We start from the raw sequence: 25,297 nt of genomic DNA on the forward strand, positions 1-25,297 counted from the left end.
CTGCTCAACCGACAAACTCCAACTGCCGAATTCCAACTGCTAAATTTTTGAATTCTAAGGCTTCCACCAGCAAGGTGAAGCCACGCCCCTTTTCCTGGCCATGCCTTAGAGGCTCCCAGCTTCTGTATAAGAATAGCTGAAATATATAACCTTAAACAGTCAACCCAAACATAGCAATCATGAATAAAACACAATGATCATGACATGATCTATTGAAGGTTCTGGATCAAAGCCATGAGGAGAGGTGGATGAGAAATAAAGATTGTTATTATTATTTTAGTTAGAGTTTTTAATGGATTTAGTATGTTAAATATGTTAAATGTATTTGTCACATTTACTTAAACTGTTTTTTTTTCTTTGTTATATGTTTCACTTGCATCGAATGTTTCCCATTGTACTTTACATTGTTATAGGCTACCCTGAGTCCCCTTGGGGAGATAGGGTGGGCAATAAATAACAACAAAAACAACTTATTTTGGAGAGCAGGCACATCCCTTTATGTAAGCTCTTATGGAGTTAAAGTTGAAGCAGTTTCACCACCACCCAATTTGGAAGAAACAAACAGTTACTGATTTTTCCCCACATCTCCCATTTAGAGCTAAATGTTTTCAGCAGAGCCTTAGCAAAAAATTCAGGGGGATTGAAAATGGGAAAACAAAGTTAAAAAAATAAGAAGCTAAAATGCCTCCCTTTAGCACTGTAGTCATAATCTGGGTACCCCCCCTTCTCCTCCACCTGCATATGTTAAGAAATGTGGGTAGTCCTGTTTATAGATCTACCATGTCTTTTCTATTTGGCAGTTTGTCAGCTACTCATTCAACTAGCTTGCCCAGCTGCAAGCCAATATGAAAGAAAAAGTATGCATCAAACCTTGGCAGGAGGCTTCTTCCTTATAACACATGGTTTGGGTGATCAAAGAAGCTTCTCCAACAGCACTGAAATGTCTACTTTAAGTACCTGCCAGAACTGATGGATAAAAACTGTTTTAACTGGGAGCCTGTGCTTCTGTCATTCCAGCAGTACCTACATCCTGCATGTAGAGAACTCTGTTCTAACTCTACAGGGCACAAAAACAAACACATATAAAATGCTGTGTGAAATGTGATTGGGAAGTAGTTTTCATGCTGGAAAATGGCTAAAAGCAACTGTCACCCTGTGGCAATGTTCCTGTTTGTGCATCTGTCAAAAAAGACTGACTACAAAAAGTAATAACACAGTTTTCTATGGGGAGGGGAATTCCTTTTCTTGCAAAACTGTTCTTGGGAACAAGTAAACAAATATTAATTTATGTTTTAGTGTAAGCACTGGCATGTAACTCAAATGGAGTATGCACTGTTCAATAGTTTGTAAAAATGTATAGAATGATCCCTTCATTTCCTCAGATTTTTTGCCCCTGAAAAAAATTAAAGAGATAATCACAATAATTGAAGGGGGAAAATTATTCCTTCAGGGCATGTGGTCTTCTTAATTCTGAGTTTAGAAAGATTAAACCAATAATTGTTTCTTCCTGCCTCCTTCTCCTTCCTCCTCCTTTCTGTTCTTTCCTTCCTAAATAATGCCTTATTACTAGGGTTGTCTCAGATGTCGTATCTTTATTCGAAAGTCTATCACAGCCGAATGGGTTTCTGACTTGCATATGCGCATCCACCACAACATTTAGATTTTGAACCATTTTAAGCTATTGCTCGATGTCCTTGTATGTCTTTGGATGTATGACTCAGCTATTAACTACAGTCAATCAAGCCTACTGGTTGAGAGGCGAAGCCTAAAAGTAGGGCTTGCCTCTAAACCACTGAGGGCTTATGTTTAAAGGAGGAGGTGGGATTTTTGGCATGTCCAATTGCCATTGGCCTTTACATACCCAACTGCATGGCAAGCAAGCCTCTTTCTTCAGGGGAAAACGATGGTGGCGGGTGGCTGGCTGCTGGCTGCTGCTGGATGCTTTGCTGTGTGTGGTGGGAGAAAGGAGAAGGGAAAAACAGAGAAAGAAGAGTGGAGAAGAAAGAGTGAGAGATATTGGGAGAGATTGATTTTGGGAGAGATAGAGAAAGAAAAAAGAAAAAGTGTTGAGAAAAAGAGAGAAAAAGCTGCAGGAGGAGAATTAAAAGCAATCTCCTTTTTTGAGGGGCAACGGAGTGGGCTTTGTTTGTGCTGCTGGGTTGAAATGGCTGGGCGTTTCCCTTTTTAATTTAAAATGCAAATTAAATTAGGGGGGATTTGTAGTTTCTGGAAATCAATATCAGCTTCTAAAATCTGTGTTTGGATAAATTAAAATGTCTGTGATTTGTTTGCCTTTTCTATGATGATGATGATTACCTTTTCATATTGTTTTAAAACATTATTCAATACCTGCAGGCCCCAAGGGCCCTGTTCTTGTTAGTTTGAGTATCCTTCTCTTCAATATTGTATTCTATATTGCAGGCAACACATTCCTTTCTCTCAATATTCAACCATTTTGCCCATTCACAGTTGCTTGAGATCGATATATCAGACTAAAAACATTGTTTGGATAAATTCAAAGTTCAAACATCACAAACCCACCTAGCCTAGGGAAAATTCCTATGGTTTTTTGCCTTCTCCATATTATTACCTTTTCATTTCATATTTTTAAAAAACACTATTGAACACCTGCTAGCCCCACTCAGTAAGGGCCCTATTCCTGTTAGTTTGTGTTTCCTTCCCTTTCATATTATATCCTATATTGCAGGCAAAGCATTCCTTTCTATCAATTTTCCACAATTTGGCCCATTAGCAGTTGCTTGACATCAATATATATGATTCTAAAAACAGTGTTTGGCTAGGAGAAATTATTTCTCATAACTAAAACTCCAGCTGGTGAGACAGGCCTGGGCCCTACATCTGGGGGCCAGGTCAATGTTACACCTGGTATAGATGGCGCTCCAGTTCTAGCTTTCAGTACTCAGACTCACTTTGGTCACATTCCCAAATTACTATACTATTAATCTCTGCCTGGAGAGATAGGCCTGGGCCCTAAACCTGGGGGCCAGGTCAAAATTATATCTGGTCTGTGCAGCAATCAAGTTCTAGATTTCAGTGTTCAGACTCACTTTTGTTATATTCCCAAGTTACTATACTATTAATCTCTGGCTGCAGAAACAGGCCTGGGCCCTACATCTGGGGGCCAGGTCAACGTTACATCTGGCCTGGGTGGCGGTCCAGTTCTAGACTTCTGTGCTCAGACTTGCATAATTTCCAGTTCATCTCAGAACAAAGATTCCAGCTGGAGAAACCCCTCACGGTTGTCCCTTTCCTTTGGCGTGTCCATTTGAAAACAACAAATTAAGAAAACACTTCTGCGTTTTATCTGATTTTGTTCGGAGCCTTTATATTTATAATATGAAGCATTCTGGGGGAAGTGGGTTGGGTTGTACGATCTCTGGGTCTGTTTCTGTCTGTTGCTTCCAAGGCAGCAAGAAAGGGAGGGGGCACCCAGCAAGCTGCTGCAACATGCAACTGTGGGTGGTGGAGGTGGTGATGCTGGCACCAGTTCAACTGCTGAAATTTGACGCTCTTGGTCCCCATTGTCATTTTCTGTTTCAGCAGCTAGCACAGACCAAACACAGAAGGGTCATCATGACATCTTGGAGTCCGGGGGGGAACCATTGAACTTCTTTCCCTCCCCCTATGTTTCCCTCAGCTGCCAGTGAGCAGGAGGAGGGGCCTTCAGAGGAGGCTGCACCAACATCTGCCCCCTGCAGCCCCCACACCATCTCCACACCAAAGTCCCCAGGCACTGCTGTGATGGGAAGGCTGAAGTCGCACCTCTGGGATCATTTCCATGTCCATTCTCAGAGTGCCACACTGGCAGTTAGGGGGCACTGTGGGGGGAACATCAGCAAGGGAAAAAGACTTGAGGCATCTGGCTACCTCGGTGTTGAGCATGCACATAGGAGGCATCAAGCAACAATTAAGTTGGGGGAGGAGAAACCAACAATACCTGCAGCAGCAGACAAAGTATTACCACTTCACCTAGTACCAAAGGGGGAGACAGAGTAAGACCACCCTGGAAGGATGGGGCCAGCCCATGGGCAGGATCATATTGGGGAAAATGATGTCCACCACCAAGTAGATCACCCAGTATGTGGGTGAGATGATGGCTCCCGATCACCAGCCTTTCTGGATAATGGAGTAGGAAGGCTTATGCCACTTGATGTCACTCGCGTTTTCCCGGTACAAGATCCCCACATGCACTACCTTCTCCTGAAGGGTGGTACAAGCCTTGTATGAGGGCTGCAAGGAATGTGTGGCAAAGTTGTTGCAGGGTGCCTAGAGAGGCTACATCCATTTCACTTTGGACATTTGGTCCCGCTTAGGAGGAGGTCATTCCTACCTCTCCCTCACAGCAGAATGGTGGGAAAAGGAGGGAATCCTGGAGACAGGGCATTTCTGGGCCCTCCTTGGAATGGAAGTGGTAGACAAGGACCACAAGGCAGAAATGACGTTTGACTCCCTGGCTGGGCTGCTGTCACCCCATGTCCAGGAAGTGGTGGGGGAGTTAACCTTTGCCCTCTGGAAACACCTGGAGCCGCTGTTAAGCAACAAGATCAATATGCTGCACAAATAGATCTTGATGCACTGTATAACAGACACCCCTCACTCTACACTCTTCACATACGCAAGCACCCTTATGTGAGAGGCGAGGGACATCAGTTTGATTTTAGATTTTCTTTTAAAATGGTAGCTGCCACCAACCTAAAATGTTTTTAGGATTTTTGTTGTTAAATGTACTTGAGATAAGTTTATCCCCTGCCCACAGCTCTATTTGCTGAGAATAGTCACGAGTTCAACTAACCTAATCTAGATAGACCCCTGGGTTGTTAACTAACTCTAGCCTAGAGTCCTTCTATTAACCAGCCCAGTAGTGAAAGTCAATATCTTGAATTATATCCCCCAAGAGATCCAAACTGCCTGACCTATCCTGTCAGTTTGACAGCTCTCAGTTCTCTCACACACAACCAAAACTTCAAACTGCTCTTTCCTCTCCAAAACCCAAAACCAAACTGCCTTGGAGCTCTTTTTTTCCTCTCTGCACTCTAAGACTTGGCTTCTCCCATCTGCTCTGGCCAATCCTAGGATTCTCTCTCTAAGCTTCTCCCTCTTTCTAACCACACTCAAGATGGCTGCCTGGCATTCCTCTACAAAATGGAGGCCTGCCTCACTCATTGTTACCCAGGCTTCATTCCCGGCCTAATAGGTAAGGTTCACTACACACTGGAAGAAGATATCGAAGAGGAAGAAGAAAATGACAATATGGAAATTAAATGTGTTTCAAATAATGTTAATGGGCTTAACTCACTCTCTGAGAGAAATAACATATTTAAACAACTAAAAAGGGTAATTATGATATACTATCTCTACAAAAAAACACATATCTCCCAAAAACATGTATCTCTTCTAACTCAAAAGGCTTTAGGAAAAGAGTTTTATGCTTCAGCACTGAAAAAAATAGGGGTGGCAATATATGTAAAGGAAAATATACCAGCAGAACTAGCATTTAAGGATCAGGAAGGTAGAATAATAGGATCACTATAAAAAGAGAAACTCAAAAAGTATTAATTTGCAACATCTATGCCCCCAATGGCCCAAAAATTAATTTTGTGGAAAAGCTATTAGATTAAATATACAGAGATGAATTCAATGAATTGATTATTATGGGTGATTTTACTAGTTTTATGGATAGCAAAATAGACAGAAATAAAGACAACAGAGGGAAGAAGGTGAAAAGAACTGGAAAACTACCCCAAACGTGTGTAAATTTTCTACAGGATTTAAATATGAAGGACATTTGGAGAACTCAACACCCAAAAAGAAATAGATTTTACATTTTATTTGGATCGCCATAAGAGTTGGTCAAGAATTGATATGATTTGGCTATCAAATACTCTGGTAACGAAAGTAAATAAGATAAAAATCCTACCAAGAGACGTCTCAGACCACTGCCCTATTAAAATGATAATTAATACATCAAATAGAATGTACACGTGGAGATTAAACAACAATTTGTTAAAATTGGATAGTGTCATTGAAAAGAACAAGAAAATCTTGAAAGGCTTTTTTGTTTGGAATGATATACCTGAAACACAGATAGGGGTAGTTTGGGATGCTAGCAAAGCAGTAATGAGGGGCCATTTAATACAACAGAAAGCACTTAAAAACAAAAAAAATACAATGAAGAACTCAACAATGTACAAAAAGCTATCAGGGAAATGGAAGATAAATATTTAAAAGCTCCAAAGGATATGAAAATAAAACATGAATTAGAAGTATTAAACAGAAAGACTTCCTAAAAAGTGAACAGTTAGAAAAAAATGAGATATATAAAATAGCATCACTTTCAAAATGCGAAGAGACTGGGGAAGTGGCTAAAGGTAAAAAAAAATGTCGAAAAATACAATCACAACATAAAAAAACTTTGCTGGGAAGGCAAAACATATACCTCAGATAGCGATATCTTAAACCAACGCAATAGACATTATAAGAAATTATATGCCAAAGATCAAATTAAGAAGGAGGATATAGTCAACTACCTGGGGAGACAAATATTGGGAAAAATAACAGAACAACAACGGAAAATCTTAAACAGGAAATCATGGAGGAAGAGATTAACGGAAAAAGAAACAGACTGGACCTTGTTGATGAACTTCATGAAGCAAGAACAATTTAGAATATTACTAAGACTATAAGTAATAGAAAACTCTCTATTCCCAAAAACTTTAAGATAATCCAGAGGAAGAAGAAACAAACGATGATAATTTAGTTCAAGGACTTTATTTCATGAGGAAGATGATTGGAAGTCAACATTTTTATTTTATTTCTTTTTTCCTTTTTCTTTTTTTTTTCTTTTTGTTCCTCTCTTTTTCTTCTTATTGATCTTTTCCCCTCTTTTCCTACTTTTTCTTTTCAGATGCTATTGACAGACTATAATCAAGAAGATGAGAAGAAAATCACTATATTGCTTGTCTCTCTTACCTGCCCCCCATTTCCCTCCCCTCCCCCCTTTCCCAAGTATCCCTCCCCCTGTCTTTACTCCTCTTTATTTTAAAATCACTTTAATAAAAATTATTTTTAAAAAATATGCTGCTGCCATCTGCAATCCACGCCTAAAGAACAGTGTTTGTCACAAAGACATTGCTACACAAAAGGCACAGCTTGTTAACCTGGTCAGGGAGGCATCCACTATCACGGTGGGAGATATTGCATAAAATGAACTTACAGTAACAACATTGTTGGAAGTGAAAAGTTCAGTCCTGTGAAGATTTTAAAAAATCTCTAGGCATTAGGCAACAGTGCACAACAGGTCTCTCGCCCCTCCCTGTTGAGCTCCTGGTGAGTGGAACAGCTGAGTGTTGCTAGGCAACAACATGCAGAGGGCCCCGCGCTCTTCCCGGCTAGCGGAGAAGCCCGCTGCATGTTGCTGGGAGGGGCGAGACGTGGTGGTGCAGGCCAGATGCTCCGAGGGAGAGGCCTGCTGTGCTGGAGCAACAGCTGAGCTGACTGTCTCGAATAATCCAGAGCCTCGGATAAGTGAAGCTCGGATAAGCGGGGCTCCACTTTAACTAAATAACTGCTCCAGGAAATAAGACATTTCTTAAACACTTTTATCTAAAGCTAAAGAAGTCCAGACTCAGCTCCTGCCTGCATACAAAACTTGGCATAGGGGATCAAAAGTATGCCTTATCTTGTAGGATAAAATATACTTGAAATATCCATTAGAAACTGAATTTCAATACAAAAATTGACAATGATCGCATTTCAAACAACCTACAGATTGTACAGCTAGCCACCAGTCCCCACAATTTACTTCTGCTTCTCTATGAAAACAGGATCAATATCCAATTTATTTCTATAATTCACAAAATCCTTTTAGAGCAGATTACCTCATTACCAGAAGCATGTCAAAAGTATCAGAAGTATCATGCCTTTGTCTTCCCCAACCTCTTCCAAAATGTACTTGAGAAAGAACTGAATTGTGTGAAGATGTGAATTGTGCAAAGAATGTTTGTACACACTACCCTCTCCATCATAAAAATGTTGCACCTGGCATACAAACAGCTGAGGATCACTTTCACAACATCAAATACTTACCCTTTCTGCTCTCTTTCTGCCAGTTGGTAAATGCCTTCTTATCTGAACAGGCCTCTGTCCTAATTGATTCGGATAGGTAGCAATGCTACAAGTGGGCAGTTTAATTAATGAATACTTTTTGTGTTTTTAGTTGTTTTAAAGTAATGTTTTAGTTGGATTAATTATTTAAGGCTTTTTAGCTTTTAGACAACATATTGTTTTAGCTATCTTGTATTAACTTGATTTGTAAGTTGCTTTGAGTCTCATTTTGAGATGAAGTTAAGATATAAATGAAACAAAATAAATCATAAACGTACATATTATTTCCCTTCCCTATAAGATTGGCTCTTGGGAAAACTGTAGCTACAACTTCTGATATTACCCTCTGCCTGTAAAAAGCAGAGTCTCCTAACTCTGTGTTTTCTTGCTGTTGAAGAGTGGGTGGAATCAATGGGGTATATTCAGTCCCCTCCCCCCCGATGTTGAATGTACTACAATAGAAACAGATTGGCAGTCCCATGTAGAGACCAAGGTATTGGAACAAAATCACCATATCAGATAATTTCCGTTAGCAGTCTTGGCTTATACTAGCTGATATTTATAATATTTTTCAAAGGCGTTGCCCTAATATGAGGTAAAGGTAAAGGTTTCCCCTGACTTTAAGTCCAGTCATGTCTGACTCTGGGGTGTCGTGCTCATCTCCATTTCTAAACCGAAGAGCCGGCATTGTCTGTAGACACCTCCAAGGTCATGTGGCCAGCATGACTGCATGGAGCACCGTTACCTTCCCGCCAGAGAGGTACCTATTGATCTACTCACATTGGCATGTTTTCGAACTGCTAGGTTGGCAGGAGCTGGAGCTAACAGCGGCTGCTCACGCCGCTCCCGGGGCTTGAACCTGGGACCTTTCAGTCTGCAGCTCAGTCCTTTAATGCACTTTGCCACCGGGGCTCCTGTGCCCTAATATAATACATTGTAATAACTGAAATATGATGTTTATTAATCAAATGTGTCCACATTCCAGAGAACTACTGATTAAAATGCACCATCCTTGATTAAAATGGACCTTTCAAAATTATCAACTAATGTTTTTGTGGAAAAATCTATCAATTAAACCAAGAAGTTGCTGTCCTAATCATAAAATGATGCAAATGATACTCTTCCTCTTATTATCTGAATGGTTGATTATCAAAGTGTTCTGAATATTTGGACCAACTCCAAAGTTAAAAGTAGAATATTGCCATCAAAGGTTACCTTATTCAAACACAAGGTATTTTTTTTTAACTAGAAACATGTAGCAATTTAATTGAACGGCATAATCACAGTTGAGTGGAGAGAATGGTGTACAGCTGTTTTCAGTTCTTCCTGAAAAAAGCAATCTACCCAACTGTAGCTGGGCCCCACAGAAACCTTTAGTGAGGTTCCAGACTTTATAAATGCAGAGAGTTCATCACAAAAATTGAAATATTTTCTGTACAGTTAGCATAATTGAAATCTTGAAGGGAGGGAATCCCAGACCACATTTTAGAAGGAACGCCGTAATCATTCCCTGAAATCCATAACTGTTATTTTCTGCAAGTGTTTCATATTCGGGACCAGTAATTAGGACCTCATCATAAAGGCCCTGTGGTAGTGCCACTGGAGCCAGCACAATACAGGAAATGTTCAGGGATGCTTTCATCCTGGTTGAGTGAGGGGCCTTCACCGAAAGTCACACAACATCCATCCATTAGACAGGGTGAAAGTGTCCTAAGATGCTAAATTCATCAGTCATGATTGTGACACTATTGGCATAATAATAACTACTGCCCTGAAACCTACTTTACTAGCCAACAGCTGCCATAGGGAGAAGGCTCTTCATCCCCCCCGGGGGGGGGGGGATGTGGGTGAATAACATTTCCATTAAGTTTAGGGAGGTAGATCAGGAACATTTAAGTGTATGGTTCAACCCCTGTATCTATGGGGAACATGTTTCCAGAACTTTATGTAGATATGTGAACCCTATTATTCTCAAAGGGACAAATGAAGAAAGTACCAAGAAGAGAGTATAGTTTTTACAGGAACTCCTAAGCGAATAACTGAATAAGTGAAATTGTGGATAGTCAAATCACATATGTTGGTTCTGCAGATACAGGGACTGTACTGTACTTTACAAAGTAGCTGATTCATGATTCCAGCTGTGCTTTTTGGGGTGGCTTACCTCCTCCTGCCACTACTGTTCCATATGTTAAAAACTTTAAACTTGTTTTGCCCCTTTTCTTCTCAAACCACAAATGAAAGGATGAGATATGCATTTTTGGGTGTCAAGTAGTCTTCCTTTAGAACTGATCATATAGCCTTTCAAGTTAGCTAAGATTTCAAAGTCTTTCCTTATCTTGGCTGTCCAGGCTGTGGTGGTGTGCCTAAGGCTATCTTAAAAGAACCATCTACTTAATTTCTGCCATGTTTTTCTTTAGAACTCAATCTTGTTGGAATGGACTCTAATCTGCTCTGTAACACATACAGTTGGGAAAACCCACAATCTTTTTCTTTGGACATTGAAATTTACACAAACAAGTAAGTGATTGAGGGTGATCAGTCTTTACTTCTCAGCCATTTAGTAAAGTGCACAAACTGAAGAAGAGTCAGCCAAAGATAGTCCCAGGCAGCAGTTGCTGCTGCTTTTCATGTAAACATGTGGTGAATCCAATGTAATTTGTATTCCAGATTATACACATGCACAAGATTGGTAAATCATAATAGCTTCTTATTGGGATTTACCCCATAACATTATCATTCTTCTATAGTTGTTCCATTGAGGACCAATTTAATGGTTGTAAGCTACCTTGAATTCTGTGCCTTAAACTACCAAGTCCCAGAATTCTGCAGAATTATGTTTATGTTGGCCATTGTTGTCTTTCTTTTCTTCTTCCATCATGCTATGATTCTCTGTGTGAAAATTAGATTGCACTATTATACTGATTTTGCGTGGTCAATGGCTGCATACTTTGGGTGGGAGATCCAACCCCTTTGCGGATTCTCTGTTGCTATAATAATAAAATGCTATGGTATGGTAATGTCTCCTTTTTGTCATAGACCGCACATTCACATGCACATGCACATGCACACATGTGTTGCTGTAGGATCAAGGTGCCTAGGATCAGATTGCATGAGAAACTCAAGGGAGAGAAAAAGAGTGCTTGGTGCTGGCTTTCTACTTGTGCCTTTCCATGTAGGGATAATGCCTGAGCTTCCTTCCACAACACCATGACTGCAAAATTTAGGGAAGAAGGAGGAGAAGTGGAGGAGACTCTTCTGAGAAGGATCCCAAACTGGCTTTTGATTGGTGCTGATCTCAGATAGAATGCCATCTGCTCATGTTCTCCCCTCTCTCCCTCCTCAACACTCTCAAAAAATAAACAATTAAAAAGGGTAGGGATAATGTTGGAGAAGATAGTGCATAAGCATTATGTGTCTTACAAAGTTTTGACACAAGCAGGTGCCATAAGCTCATAATGGTTCCTGAAGGTATGCAAAGAAAGGCAGCAATTCTAATTGCAAAGTGTTGTTACATACTAGACAACTGTATTAGGAGAGAAGTTCATGTGATAAGTTCTATTTTAAGTTATGTTAATGTGACCTATGCACCATCTTTATGTATTGTTTAACTGTTATGTGCTGTAAGATGACCTGTTCCTTCCAGGAGAGGGGGCGGAATATAAATAAAATTCTGGGTCATTCCATGTCAAGTGGTCTAAACCTTCCCACCATCATATCTCCAACTTTGTTCAAATTTTTAGCTGTAGTGCCAGTCAGCTGTTAAACTAAATTTCCCAAAATTTGAGGTCTCTAACTGCAATAGCTGCTGATCTATATCCCCTTATATGAAGGATAGACCATCAACGTGTGCATGGAATGTAAGAAAATGCCATTTTTGGGGTCTAATGTATAAGAATGGCTAGTAAATTGAAATCCTGTACATTTTTTTCTGCAGATTCTGATGAAATTTATTTTAACATGACTGATAGATGGCTGTTAGTTTTAACTGCTGTTTTAAAATTGTATTTTGATTTTAAGCTATATGTGTTGACAAGGTTGTTATAATTTTACATGACTTGTTTTATATGTTTGTATCATTTTTACCTGTTGTATATTATATGTGAAACCTAGAGAGCCTTGTAATCTACCTCAAGTCCCTTCGGAGAGATGGATATAAATAGTTGTTGTTGTTGTTGTTGTTGTTGTTGTTGTTGTTATTAATTAACCATGAAAATGAACAAAATTTGGCTACCAGTATTTAAAAAACCTCTAAAATCAGGACAGTAAATAAAGAACAACATTCCAAAAACAGAGGAATTCCAGACAAGAAACAATCAGGGCCACCTAATCACCTCCCAACAAAAGATTCCCTCAGGCAGGAAGCAGTTAAGCTTTGAAGCTGCTAATCAAGGTGATCAATTGCAACATTCACACTTCTTTCAAACAGATGAGACTTCTTTCTCCCACCATGGACATTCCACAGATATATAAATCCCACTTGCCTAGTTTCCAACAAACCTCACAACCTCTAAGGATGCCTGCCATAGATGTGGGTGAAACATCAGGAGAGATTGCTTCTGGAAAATGGCTATACAGTACGGAAAACTCAACCCAGTTTCAATGAACAGTTTACAATTTTGTACTTCACTTTAGCTCATTATATTGTGAGCCACTTTGTGGCTCATTGGGAAGAAAAGTGGGATAACAATCAAACTTAAATAGAGCAATTAAAAGTAGCCATGGATGGTGGGATACAAACCACAGAGAGCAAAACCTGAAGTGCGGAAAATGAATTCTGATAAGTGGATACCATTACCGCCCGCAGGCTGCCTGCGGATCCATTCTCCTGGTGAGAGGAAGAAGCTACCCAATGTTCCCAAATGAAAATCTCACCAAGTTGAAGAAGAAGCCACCGAGGTATGTATTTCAAGTCAGCTGAGTTGATGCCAGCTTGCGGTAATCCGTTTGTTAGGGATTCCTCTTCTTCAGAAGAAGAAGGGGAGCAGGAAAGTGGTAATGAATCAGAGAGGGAGTTGGAATCTGAGGAGATTTTGCAAGTACCCACATTTCAGGAGAGGCAAAAGAAACCAGAGCAGAGATGTCGTTCAGCTAGAATAGCTGCCAGAAATGCAGCTGAGTAATTGGGAACTGCCCTAGCAGCTGTGGGGGGAACTCAGGGCTGTAAATCAGGAGCAGGTGCAGTCAGCATTTGCTGGTAACAAACTGACTCTAATGCCTAAAGCCTTTGCTCCTCTTGTGCCTGCTTTGAGTCTGCATCTGGGAAACTGTTCCTAAGGATTTATTGCTGTTTCTTTGTCTGAAGTGAGACTGCTACTTGATTTGGAAATTTATCAGAGATTAAGACCTATGTTTGCCCTAAGACCTTTTTGCTTTCTTTTGCATTATACCACTGAGTGTGCTGTTCTTTATGTTTTGCTGAAATAAAGCAGTTTTCATTTACTTACCAAATTGTTTTAAGGCTGTTATTGAAAGACAAAACAGGACACCCTCAAAGTAAACTGAGATGCCATACAGTACAAAACATACATTTTTTAAGATAGAAATACTTTGAATTTCCCACTCCTGCCCCAGCTGGAGCCGGCTTCGCCACGATTGGCTAGGCTCCATTGATGTCATGAAGACTCCCTGCAGAAACAGGGCTGCAACACCCACCGGCCAATAGGATAACATTCTGCACCTCCAACGCAGATATGCTAATGTGGGTGGGCAGGCTGGTACAGGACACAAAGGATTGCAAAGTACAGTTGTATGAATAACCTTTGTTCACTGAGGGACAGAACAAAAAGGGTCATCAGATTGCATGCATTTTATTATTATCTTTTGAACATGTGAGTAACCCATGAAGGAGGGTCTTGAACCCATGGTGCCCATGTCCATAGGTGTCCATACAGACAATTGTTCAAGATGATGGGATTATCAAATCCAGTCCTGGGAAAAGGGGAAATGTCATTTGGGAAAACAAGATATGGCCTCCCATCATCAAGGCAGTCATGTCAGGTGATCAGTGTCTTTTGTAATGTCCAAGTAGCTACACAAAGAACAGGCAGCCCGTGCCCTGGATTTCTGTTGTCCTCTGCACAGGTGGAGTTATTGGACCAGTAGACATGGATTAGCACAAGATGATGGGTGATTTAATCCTTTATGATTTTGATGATGCCCAGGAAATCAGCTGGAAGGGATTTCCTGGGTCATGGGGTGCTGATGAAAGGTCAACAAAAGGTCTTGATTGATGGCATGCTTCTTCTAATGTGTTTTGCACTTCACTGGGGATCCTTTTATCTCTTCTTATAACATATATTGCAAGAATAGGTTCCGACACTTTAAATAATTGTCATTATATGCATAGGACTAGTATCACACAAACTACAACAGCTCAATGTTATATATTTATTTGTGTATTTATAATTTCATTAAAGGCAGCTTACAACCATAGTTATATATTAAACAAAACTGGGTGATGGCATACAAAAAGGACATTTATTTTACAATGAGCAATAACTGAGAGCCTTGAGGCAAACTGCGTTCTAATGGATTTCTCAAAAATGCAAAACATAAAGACATTCCTTTTGAGCTACAGCTATGTCTGCATGTAGAAAGACATTGCTTTGGTTAGTTGTGGCTATTGCTATTTCCATGAAAATTCCAAATCACCTTAGAAAAACTATGGGCAGGCCAGCTGTATTTAATTCTGTGTTTCAGCTATACAATGTTTAAATGCTCCTGGAGATGTCAAACTTCATGGAAGGCTAGGCAACTGCTTGGGGGCTGCATGCATAATGGTTATAGTTTAAGAGGGACAGACCTTAGCATTTTTTAACCTAAATATTATTTTTCCATTTATATTGTATTTATTGTATTAGAATTTATATATTAAGAAATCAAATCTTGCTTATATTAACAAATATAATACTCATTGTGACTAATTAATTAATTGGTGTTTCAAAATATTAATTAATATTTTAATTGGAATTGATAAGAACCCCCACCACACATACCTGATGATGATCACTGCTACTAAGAGTATTACTTGCTGTTGACATTAGTAGTTTTAAATAAGGTAAAGGTAAAGGTTTCCCCTGACATTAAGTCCAGTCATGTCTGACTCTGGGGGTTGGCGCTCATCTCCATTTCTAAGCCAAAGAGCCAACATTGTCTGTAGACACCTCCAAGGTCATGTGGCCGGCATGATGCATGGAGCCCTGTTACCTTCCCGCCAGAGAGGTACCTATTGGCATGTTTTCGAACTCACATTGGCATGTTTTCGAACAGCTAGGTTGGCAGGAGCTGGAGCTAATAGCAGGCGCTCAAGCTGCTCCAGGGATTTGAACCTCGGACCTTTCGGTCTGCAAGTTCAGCAGCTCAGCGCTTTAACGCATTTCGCCACCAGGGATCCTTAGTTTTAAATAAACTTAACCCTAATTTACATCCTAAATGCATTTAAATTGACTATAGTATTCTGTAGACTATCATACTGATAACAGAAAATTATATTGTCAATTAAATGAACTGTGTCAATTGGGAAGTCAGTCCTTTTTTCAATGAGTTATAGTGTATTTTGAAATCTAATGCTGAATTTTAGTATCAAGCTTCATTTCAATTTTAGAAGGAGAAATTCTATGAAAACCAGGATGCGCTGACATCAATGGAGAAATTTTGGGTTTGCTTGTGGGCCTTATGCCATATGTTGCTCACCCTAATCCAACTGAGATCAAGGAATCATGCATACTCAAGTACTCTATATACTCATGAATAAGTCTAAATGTTTAGACAAAAATTGCCCCCCAAATCAGGGTTGACTTATCAATGGAAGTACAGTTCCTTACCTCTTATATAAAAAAAGAAATCTTCTGCTTCTCAGAGTAGAGTGGCAATAAGAAAGAGCGTAGTCCATCCTGGAAGAACTTAGGCTAAGCAGCACTCACCCGATCTATTCTTGCTGCTTCTGTCTGTTTTGAATTCTTGTGCAGGAAAATAGTGGTGGTCCTATCAAAGTCTATAATATTGACCCAAACCTGTGCTTGATTCATACATGAGATTAACTTATGCATAAGTATATATGGTATTTAATGGATATAGAAGCAGACATATGGGAGAGAGCTCCCGAGGTTTTAAGGATTTATTTTTATTAAGTAGGCCTATTTTATGTTATTTTATGTTATTTTATGTTATTTTAATTTACCTCAGTTACTCCAAAAAGAAAGGCTCAATAAAAATCCTTGAAGCCCATGAAAAGTTTTTTAAACTGAGCAATGAGAAAAAGGAAAAGAAGCAAGCAGCTTGGCATTAGCCCAGGTTCACTCCCTCAGCCAAAACATGTCAAACAGCCAAGAATTGAAGATTGTTTTGTATGGAAAGGAGAAGTAAAACAAACCTTACTCCAACAGCTAATAGATTTAAAATCTTGGAAGGAGAAACTCAGCTAGAGCATGGAACAGAACAGATACTGGAATCTACCTTGCCTACCAGAGAGGAGTTGGAGAGAGACCAAGATCATGAATTGGGATCCTTGCAGGTGTTGCTACTCTAGCGTTCAGATACAAGGATTTTGATGTCATATTAGTAAACATTTATATTCCCACAAACACATGCTCCTATTATAATACTAATCACTGGATTTGTTTAGAAGTGGTAATTGATGAATTAACAACATTATATTCCCAATCTATAATAATATTACTTAGAATCATAGAATCATAGAATAGTAGAGTTGGAAGAGACCACATGGGCCATCTAGTCCAACCCCCTGCTAAGAAGCAGGAAATCGCATTCAAAGCACCCCCGACAGATGGCCATCCAGCCTCTGCTTAAAAGCCTCCAAGGAAGGAGCCTCCACCACAGCCCCGGGGAGAGAGTTCCACTGTCGAACAGCTCTCACAGTGAGGAAGTTCTTCCTGATGTTCAGGTGGAATCTCCTTTCCTGTAGTTTGAAGCCATTGTTCCGTGTCCTAGTCTGCAGGGCAGCAGAAAAGAAGCTTGCTCCCTCTTCCCTATGACTTCCCTTCACATATTTGTACATGGCTATCATGTCTCCTCTCAGCCTTCTCTTCTGCAGGCTAAACATGCCCAGCTCTTTAAGCCGCTCCTCATAGGGCTTGTTCTCCAGACCCTTAATCATTTTAGTCGCCCTCCTCTGGACGCTTTCCAGCTTGTCAACATCTCCCTTCAACTGTGGTGCCCAAAATTGGACACAGTATTCCAGGTGTGGTCTGACCAAGGCAGAATAGAGGGGGAGCATAACTTCCCTGGATCTAGACGCTATTCCCCTATTGATGCAGGCCAGAATCCCATTGGCTTTTTTAGCAGCCGCATCACATTGTTGGCTCATGTTTAACTTGTTGTCCACGAGGACTCCAAGGTCTTTTTCGCACACACTGCTGTCAAGCCAGGCGTCCCCCATTCTGTATCTTTGATTTCCATTTTTTCTGCCGAAGTGAAGTATCTTGCATTTGTCCCTGTTGAACTTCATTTTGTTAGTTTTGGCCCATCTCTCTAGTCTGTCAAGATCGTTTTGAATTCTGCTCCTGTCTTCTGGAGTGTTAGCTATCCCTCCCAGTTTTGTGTCGTCTGCAAACTTGATGATCGTGCCTTCTAACCCTTCGTCTAAGTCGTTAATAAAGATGTTGAACAGAACCGGGCCCAGGACAGAGCCCTGCGGCACTCCACTTGTCATTTCTTTCCATGATGAAGACGACGCATTGGTGAGCACCCTTTGGGTTCGTTCGCTTAGCCAATTACAGATCCACCTAACCGTAGTTTTGTCTAGCCCACATTTTACTAGTTTGTTTGCCAGAAGGTCGTGGGGGACTTTGTCGAAGGCCTTACTGAAATCCAGGTACGCTACATCCACGGCATTCCCTGTATCGACCCAACTCGTAACTCTATCGAAAAAAGAGATCAGATTAGTCTGCCATGACTTGTTTTTGGTAAATCCGTGTTGACTATTAGCAATGACCGCATTTGTTTCTAAGTGTTCGCAGACCACTTCCTTAATGATCTTTTCCAGAATTTTGCCTGGTATTGATGTGAGGCTGACCAGACGGTAATTGTTTGGGTCGTTCTTTTTTCCCTTCTTGAAGATAGGGACCACATTCGCCCTCCTCCAATCTGCTGGGACTTCTCCCGTTCTCCAAGAACTCTCGAAGATAATTGCCAGTGGTTCTGAAATAACTTCCGCTAGTTCCTTCAGTACTCTTGGGTGTAGCTGATCTGGCCCTGGGGACTTGAATTCGTTTAGAGAGGCCAAGTGTTCCTGGACAACTTGTTTCCCTATTTGGGGTTGGATTTCCCCCAATCCTTCATCCATTCCGTGTTGCTGAGGTTGAAGATGGCTTTCTTTTTCTGAGAAGACCGAGGCAAAGAAGGCATTAAGTAGTTCTGCCTTTTCCCTGTCCCCTGTCGCCATCACCCCATCTTCTCCTTGCAATGGCCCTATCGCCTCCTTTTTCTTCCTTTTTCTACCAACGTAAGCAAAAAAGCCTTTTTTGTTGTTTTTTATGTCCCTGGCAAGCCTGAGCTCATTTTGCGCTTTAGCCTTGCGAACCTTTTCCCTACAGGTGTTGGCTATACGTTTGAATTCTTCTTTGGTGATTTCTCCCCTTTTCCACTTCTTGTGCATGTCACTTTTAAGCTTTAGGTCAGTTAGAAGTTCTTTGGACATCCATTCTGGCTTCTTTGCACTTGTCTTATTTTTCTTCTTTGTTGGCACTGTTTGCATTTGCGCCTTGAGTATTTCACTTTTGAAAAACTCCCATCCATCCTTAACTCCCTTGTTTTTTAATATCGGCGTCCATTGAATGCCGCTCAGTAATTCCTTCATTTTTTGGAAGTCAGCTCTCTTAAAGTCCAGAATGCGTGTTTGACTTGTCTTAGTTTCAGCATTCCTTTGTATTGCAAACTGCAGGAGCACATGGTCACTTGCCCCTAAGGATCCAACCACTTCAACTGTATTGATCAGGTCTTCCACATTTGTTAAGATTAGATCAATAGTTGCTGATCCCCTTGTTGCCTCTTCTACCTTCTGGACCATAAAATTATCTGCAAGGCAAGTGAGGAATTTGTTGGACTTTGTACTCTTGGCTGAGTTTGTTTTCCAGCAGATATCGGGATAATTGAAATCGCCCATGACTACTATATCTCTTCTTTGTGCCTGTTTGGTCAGCTGTTGACAGAAGGCTTCATCAAGTCCTTCATCCTGACTCGGAGGTCTGTAGTAGACACCCACGACAAGATCTTTTTGAGTCCCGGTTCCCTTGATTCTTATCCAGATGCTTTCAAGCTGGTTTCCCGGATTACAGTCTTGCATTTCTTCTGCAATGTAACTGTTTTTGACATATAAAGCTACTCCCCCTCCTCTCCCCTTTGTTCTATTTCTGTGAAAGAGGTTATAGCCCTCAATGGTTAAATTCCAGTGATGGGAGTCATCCCACCAGGTTTCAGTGATGCCTATGACATCGTATGTGTGGTGCTGTGCTAGGAGTTGGAGTTCGTCTTGCTTATTTCCCATGCTCTGAGCATTAGTGTAAAGACATGTAAGCCCCTGTGACCTCCCCTCGAACTGTTTATTTGGGATTATTGTGCTCTCTGTACTTGGTCCTTGCTGTGTTTGTGCAGCCCTCCGTTTAGCCTTTTGGCGGTTCCCTGTGGTCGTGGGTAATATAGTGTTCGCCAGGCTGTTGTTCCCCTCCCCCAGTGGATCTAGTTTAAAGTGCGCCTGATGAGGTTTGTGAGTCTGTGTGCAAAAAGATGTTTTCCTACTTGTGTGAGATGCACCCCATCGCTTGCCAGTAGTCCATCCTCTTGGAAGAGTAGACCATGGTCAAGGAAGCCAAAATGCTCCTCTTGACACCATTTTCTGAGCCAGTTATTGACCTGTACTATTTTTCCTGCCCTTGTAGAGCCGTGTCCTACAACAGGGAGGAGGGATGAAAAGATCACATGTACATTATACAGTTTTAGCTTTGTTCCCAGAGCTCGAAAATCATTTGTGATCTTTTGAAAAGTATGCCTAGCGGTGTCATTGGTACCTACATGAATCAACATAAGGTGGGGAGGGTGATGGGGCTTTAGGAGCCTGCTGAGCCTCTGAGTGATATGGTGTATTTTTGCCCCCGGGAGGCAGCATGTTTCTCGAGCCATCCCATCCGGTCTGGAAATGATGGCTTCCGTTCCTCTAAGGAGGGAGTCACCTACTACCAAGACCTGTTTCCTTTGAGGATTGACAGGGTCCCTTTTGTGCAAGACAGTGTGTATGTCCCCTGAAGAGTGTTCCTGTTGAAGTGAATCATGTAGGTGTAAAGTGTTGTCCTCCTCCTCAACATCCCCAGTGCATTCATCAATGACAATCCATTGAGATACATCCGAGAGCCCATTACTCTCCCAAGGATGTTCCTGTTGCTCCTGGTCTATGATTGGGGATGGAGCATTTGCATGATTACATAAGTGTGACTGTGGTGATGCACTGTCCCCGTCAGGGCTATCCCCTGCGCATTGATCCAGGGTGGTCCACTGAGTGGTATCTAAGAAACTGTGGTCCTCCACAAGATGTGTTTCCTGATTGTATGTTAATGATGTAAGAATTTCAAATCTGTTGTGTAAATGCAGCTGAGCAGAGGAGTTCTGCGGAGGCTGCCTGGTCCTGCGTCTCCTTCTATGGGTGACCTCCTTCCAAGCCTGAGGGTTGTCTACCTTTGAGTTGATCTCCCCATAAGGTTCCTGATCATGGTCTTGGTGGTGTTGGTGTGATGCAGGCTGCTGATCTACAGCAGCGTGTTGTGCAGTGATTGATTATTTTAATGCCAAATTAGGACCTTCTCTCTATTATTTTGCTTGGAAGAACAGGTTTCCAAATGAATTCTTTAAGAATCACCCAAAATGGCGCTCAAAAGACAGCAAAAGTAATGGATTGTGCTTCTTTTTTGACTTGGGTGATGGTTGGAATTTTTATGAAGGTACCTATCTGTGTGTGATGGTTTTCTGTAAACTGTGGCCCAATTGTTGATTGGGTTTGCAGATGACTATAACATCTAGAAATTGCAGTTTTCTTTTGTTTTCTTTTGTTTTCTTTTTCCATGGTGATTTGGATGTTTGGGCGGATGCCGTTGAAGTGTAATGGAGCCTGATAGACTCCCAAAATGGTGCCTATTAGAACAGATAAAATCCCAACTACAGACTTCCTGGATTATTCAACTGACAAATTATATAAGAAGTTGCGGTCTTCCTGTCTCCTGTGCCTTACATGATCAAGTAAAAAAGAGTGCTATACAAAGAATTTTGGATATAGAAGCACAAAAAGATATAGCCACCCCCAGTAATGTTGTGAACATAAAATGGTTGAGTCAATATAAAGGTACCTTCCAAATTGCCAACTATCTAGATATGCAAATGCCAAAATATTTTAGGGAGGTATTCAAACTAGATTTGATCAACTTGAGACAGTGTTCAGATATGGGAGATTTAATAGCATCCCCTATAATGAATGGATTTTTATCTGCGGAGCTCCTGAAATTGAGGATATAGCACACATATTATTTGATTGTAAATTGTACCAGAAAGTAGAAGATTTCTACCTTGGTTCATATATCAAACCGACAATGTTTTGGGAATCTCACATCAGAACAACATATTTTATGTGTGGCCAAGACCCAAAAATAACATATAAAACAGCTCTGTATTTAAACAAAACAATATGTTTGAGAACCACATATGTATGACTGATCAGGGGTAAATTGTAGGGTGATAAGGAAATATGATGTATACTGTGTTCCCTCACATATTGTGGGGGTTACGTTCCAGGACCTCCTGCAATAAGTGAAAATCTGTGAAGTAGCAACACTGTATTTATTTTAATAAATATAGCATCCCTCCATCCCTCTTTTAATGTACTATACTGTATTCCTTCTTGTTCGCTGAGGCGATGAGGAGCAGGTGGAGCCTACTGGCACTGCCTGCGGGTAGCTGAGTAGGACAGGCTGGGCCAAGCCACGAGCCTCCGCCTGGGCCTTTTTGTGCCTGCGAGGGAAGGTATGAAAAAAACCACAAAACAGCGAATCCACAAAAAGCGAACCGCAAAGTAGTGAGGGAGCTCTGTATATTCAGTTTTATTGTATTTATTTACTGTATGGTTATGTATCTTATTTTAACTTTCTATATAGAGTGCAATCAAGTTTTATCAAGCCTTGTTGTTTGATTTGGTATTCTGATTATTACCTAAGGGCTAATCAATAACATGTATTACTACTGTATTACTATTACATTCTATAGATTTACTGTTATATGGTGCAAATGCAATGCCTCAAACTTCATAAATAGCATAGGATGGCTTTTCCTTTTTGCCTAGGTCAAACATTATCCAAATATTGGATTTATCAGCCAAGAACATTTATCCACTTAAACATATAAAAGAAGTACATATAAAAGACATCTTCAAATATAAGCTAACATTTAGCCAAATCTTGCTTCAAGTTCAGATTCTTAACTTAACATCACACCACTCAAAGGACACATTTATTTCTGTTTGTTTAATAGCCCTGAGACACTGCAGACTTTCACTTGTGAACCATTGAGTTAGATACTTTTGTAACAATATTTCATACTGAGGAGAATATTAAGGAGAGACTAAAGCAGGCTGCTCTCAATAAATCTATTGAGTTCTAGAAGCACTTGAGCAAAATTCCCACCTAGCATAGGGAGGCTTAGTTTGCATAATCAAATGCTGAATGTGACACTTTACCCTTACATTGAGTGCAGTCATTTCCCACTGTCTTCTGATTAGGGAATGTTTAACGCATGCCTATCTTCAAGATACTAGTAACAGACTGAGAAACACCTACCTCATTATTCTTGGTCCAACATATTTCTGAAGCTATCTTTCATCATTTGTGGAATATACTTGCATACTGTACAGAAATAAATAGAGGCCGAGTGTCCCTTTCCTGGAAATTTGAAATCCAGAAGATTCCAGCTTTGAAGAAAAGGAACTAGTTATACATCCAGTGCCTGATAACTTTTTCTCAAGGAGTTATTTCTCTACCATTGTCAGAAATATGATGAGTAAAAGGGACAGGGGGGATGACTCTAGATCAGGCATGGGCAAACTTCGGCCCTCCAGGTATTTTGGACTTCAGCTCCTACAATTCCTGACAACTGGTAAGTTGGCTTGGATTTCTGGAAGTTCAAAACACCATGTCTGCTCTAGATCTTGTGGCTTGAGTAGACAATCCATGCTGCATTTGTCCTTCCTGCCTTATTTCCAGAGAGCCTGCCGCAGCACACTCTATTATTGACTAGGTGGAAGGAAATGTTGCTTTTCATGCCCTGCTTCCAGAAGATATCACCTCATACCATCATTACCACCATTGACCAAACAAAAGAAAAGTGCAGTGAGGATTTGCCAGGCAGCCAGAGCTTTCTAACATTCCTTGAGGCCATGGTCGAGTGTCATGGCCTCAAGGAATGTTAGAAAGCTCTGGCTGCCTGACAAATCCTCACTGGATTTAGATTTTTTTTCTTACTCTGAAATCTGCTTTTTACAGCGGGGTTGTCAAGTCACAAGATTCACATACCCCCTTTCCCTTTCAAATTTCTGACAGTGGTGGATCAGCTATCCCTCTTTCTTCCCCATTCCTAATTCACTCATTGCATATGCAAATACGGATATTGCAAAAACTGAAAAATCTGAAACCTGAAAAAGTTATGATCTCGAAGTATTTAGGTTAAGAGACATTCAACATGTAATCATTTCTGTATTTGAAAATATGTATCCCTGGATACTCAGATATCATTTGAACATTTCATAATAGCTCCTCAGGCTGAGTTGTTCTCTGTTTACATGCTGAGAAATGCTTTTATGAATCACAAATCAACTCCAACCCGATGACATATAAGAGAGCCTTTTTGATGAAGAACACATATTAGGAAGATAACCTGATATAAAATAGACTTCTCCCATAATTTGTTTGATCCACTGCTTTCCTGCAAAACATTGTAAAAAAATTCTCTAGGGTGCTGAAAAAGACATCAAGTCATACTGTCTATATAGCTGGTTCCTTGATTTTACGAGCCTCTTGAACACTTCAATTACTACATTAGGAAATAACAAATAAACAGAAGTTACAGCACATGGAACCTATCACTAAAATTTTTAGTTCTTTACATTTTTAAGCATCTGAAAAAAAAACCATGAAAACACTGTAGAAATAAGTGCAAACCAGTTGGCTCTTTCTCTGTAGAATTTGAAGGTCCTCTTATTTGCATAGAATCACAGAGTTGGAAGAAACTGCGAGGGCAATTTAGTCCTAAAGCTTACTATATTGGAATACACAATTACACCACTGTTCAAATATGCCTATCTCACCTCTGTTTAAAGATCTCCAATGGAGAATTTACCACTCTCTGAGGCAGTCCATTCCATTGCCAAACAGCTATTACAGTAAAGAAGCTCTTCCAAATGTTTAGGTGGAATCTCTTTTTCTATAATTTGAGTCCATTGGTTCATATTCTAGTCTCTGGGATAGTAGAAAGCAAGTTTGCTCCATCTTTTGCATAAAATCCTTTCAGAAATTTAAAGATGGCTGCTTTTTAGATATCCCTGAATGGCAGGGGGTTGGACTGGATGGCCCTTGTGGCTCTTCCAAATCTATGATTCTATAATTGCATGATTCTGTCATCTCTCAGTCTTCTTCTCTTGAAACTAAATGTATTCAGCTCCCTGAGTAATTTCTCATAAAGCTTTGTTTCTATACCTTTGATCATCTTGATTGCCCTTCTGTGGACATGTTCCATCTCATCAATATCCTTGCATCATGAATTCCTTTTCCTTTAAACATTTATGACATGAGATCTCACCTAGTATTTCCCTAGGCCTACTGAAATTAGCTTATTTAGAAATTCAGAGTGTGTGTCTGACTTTAATAAAAAAAATAGACTACAAAGAAAACATTCAGGGTTTCCAGTGTTGATCTTAATTTTCATGCCAGATGATGGATAGTGATGTATGGGTGCATAGTTAGCAGCTGGATTGGTCTTGGTAATAGCAGGTCTTAAATTCTGCAAATACACACTTCTACAGTACTAAATGTGCCACCCTATGTTTCCAATACCACTTCCTGATGCAAAGCAATAAAAGCCCCTTCTCGTTGCTTTGTCACACAGTGATAACTGGTAATTTCATTTAACA

The sequence above is a fragment of the Anolis carolinensis genome, chromosome 3, assembly GCF_035594765.1.
Source record: "Anolis carolinensis isolate JA03-04 chromosome 3, rAnoCar3.1.pri, whole genome shotgun sequence".
NCBI classification, from domain to species: domain Eukaryota; kingdom Metazoa; phylum Chordata; class Lepidosauria; order Squamata; family Dactyloidae; genus Anolis; species Anolis carolinensis.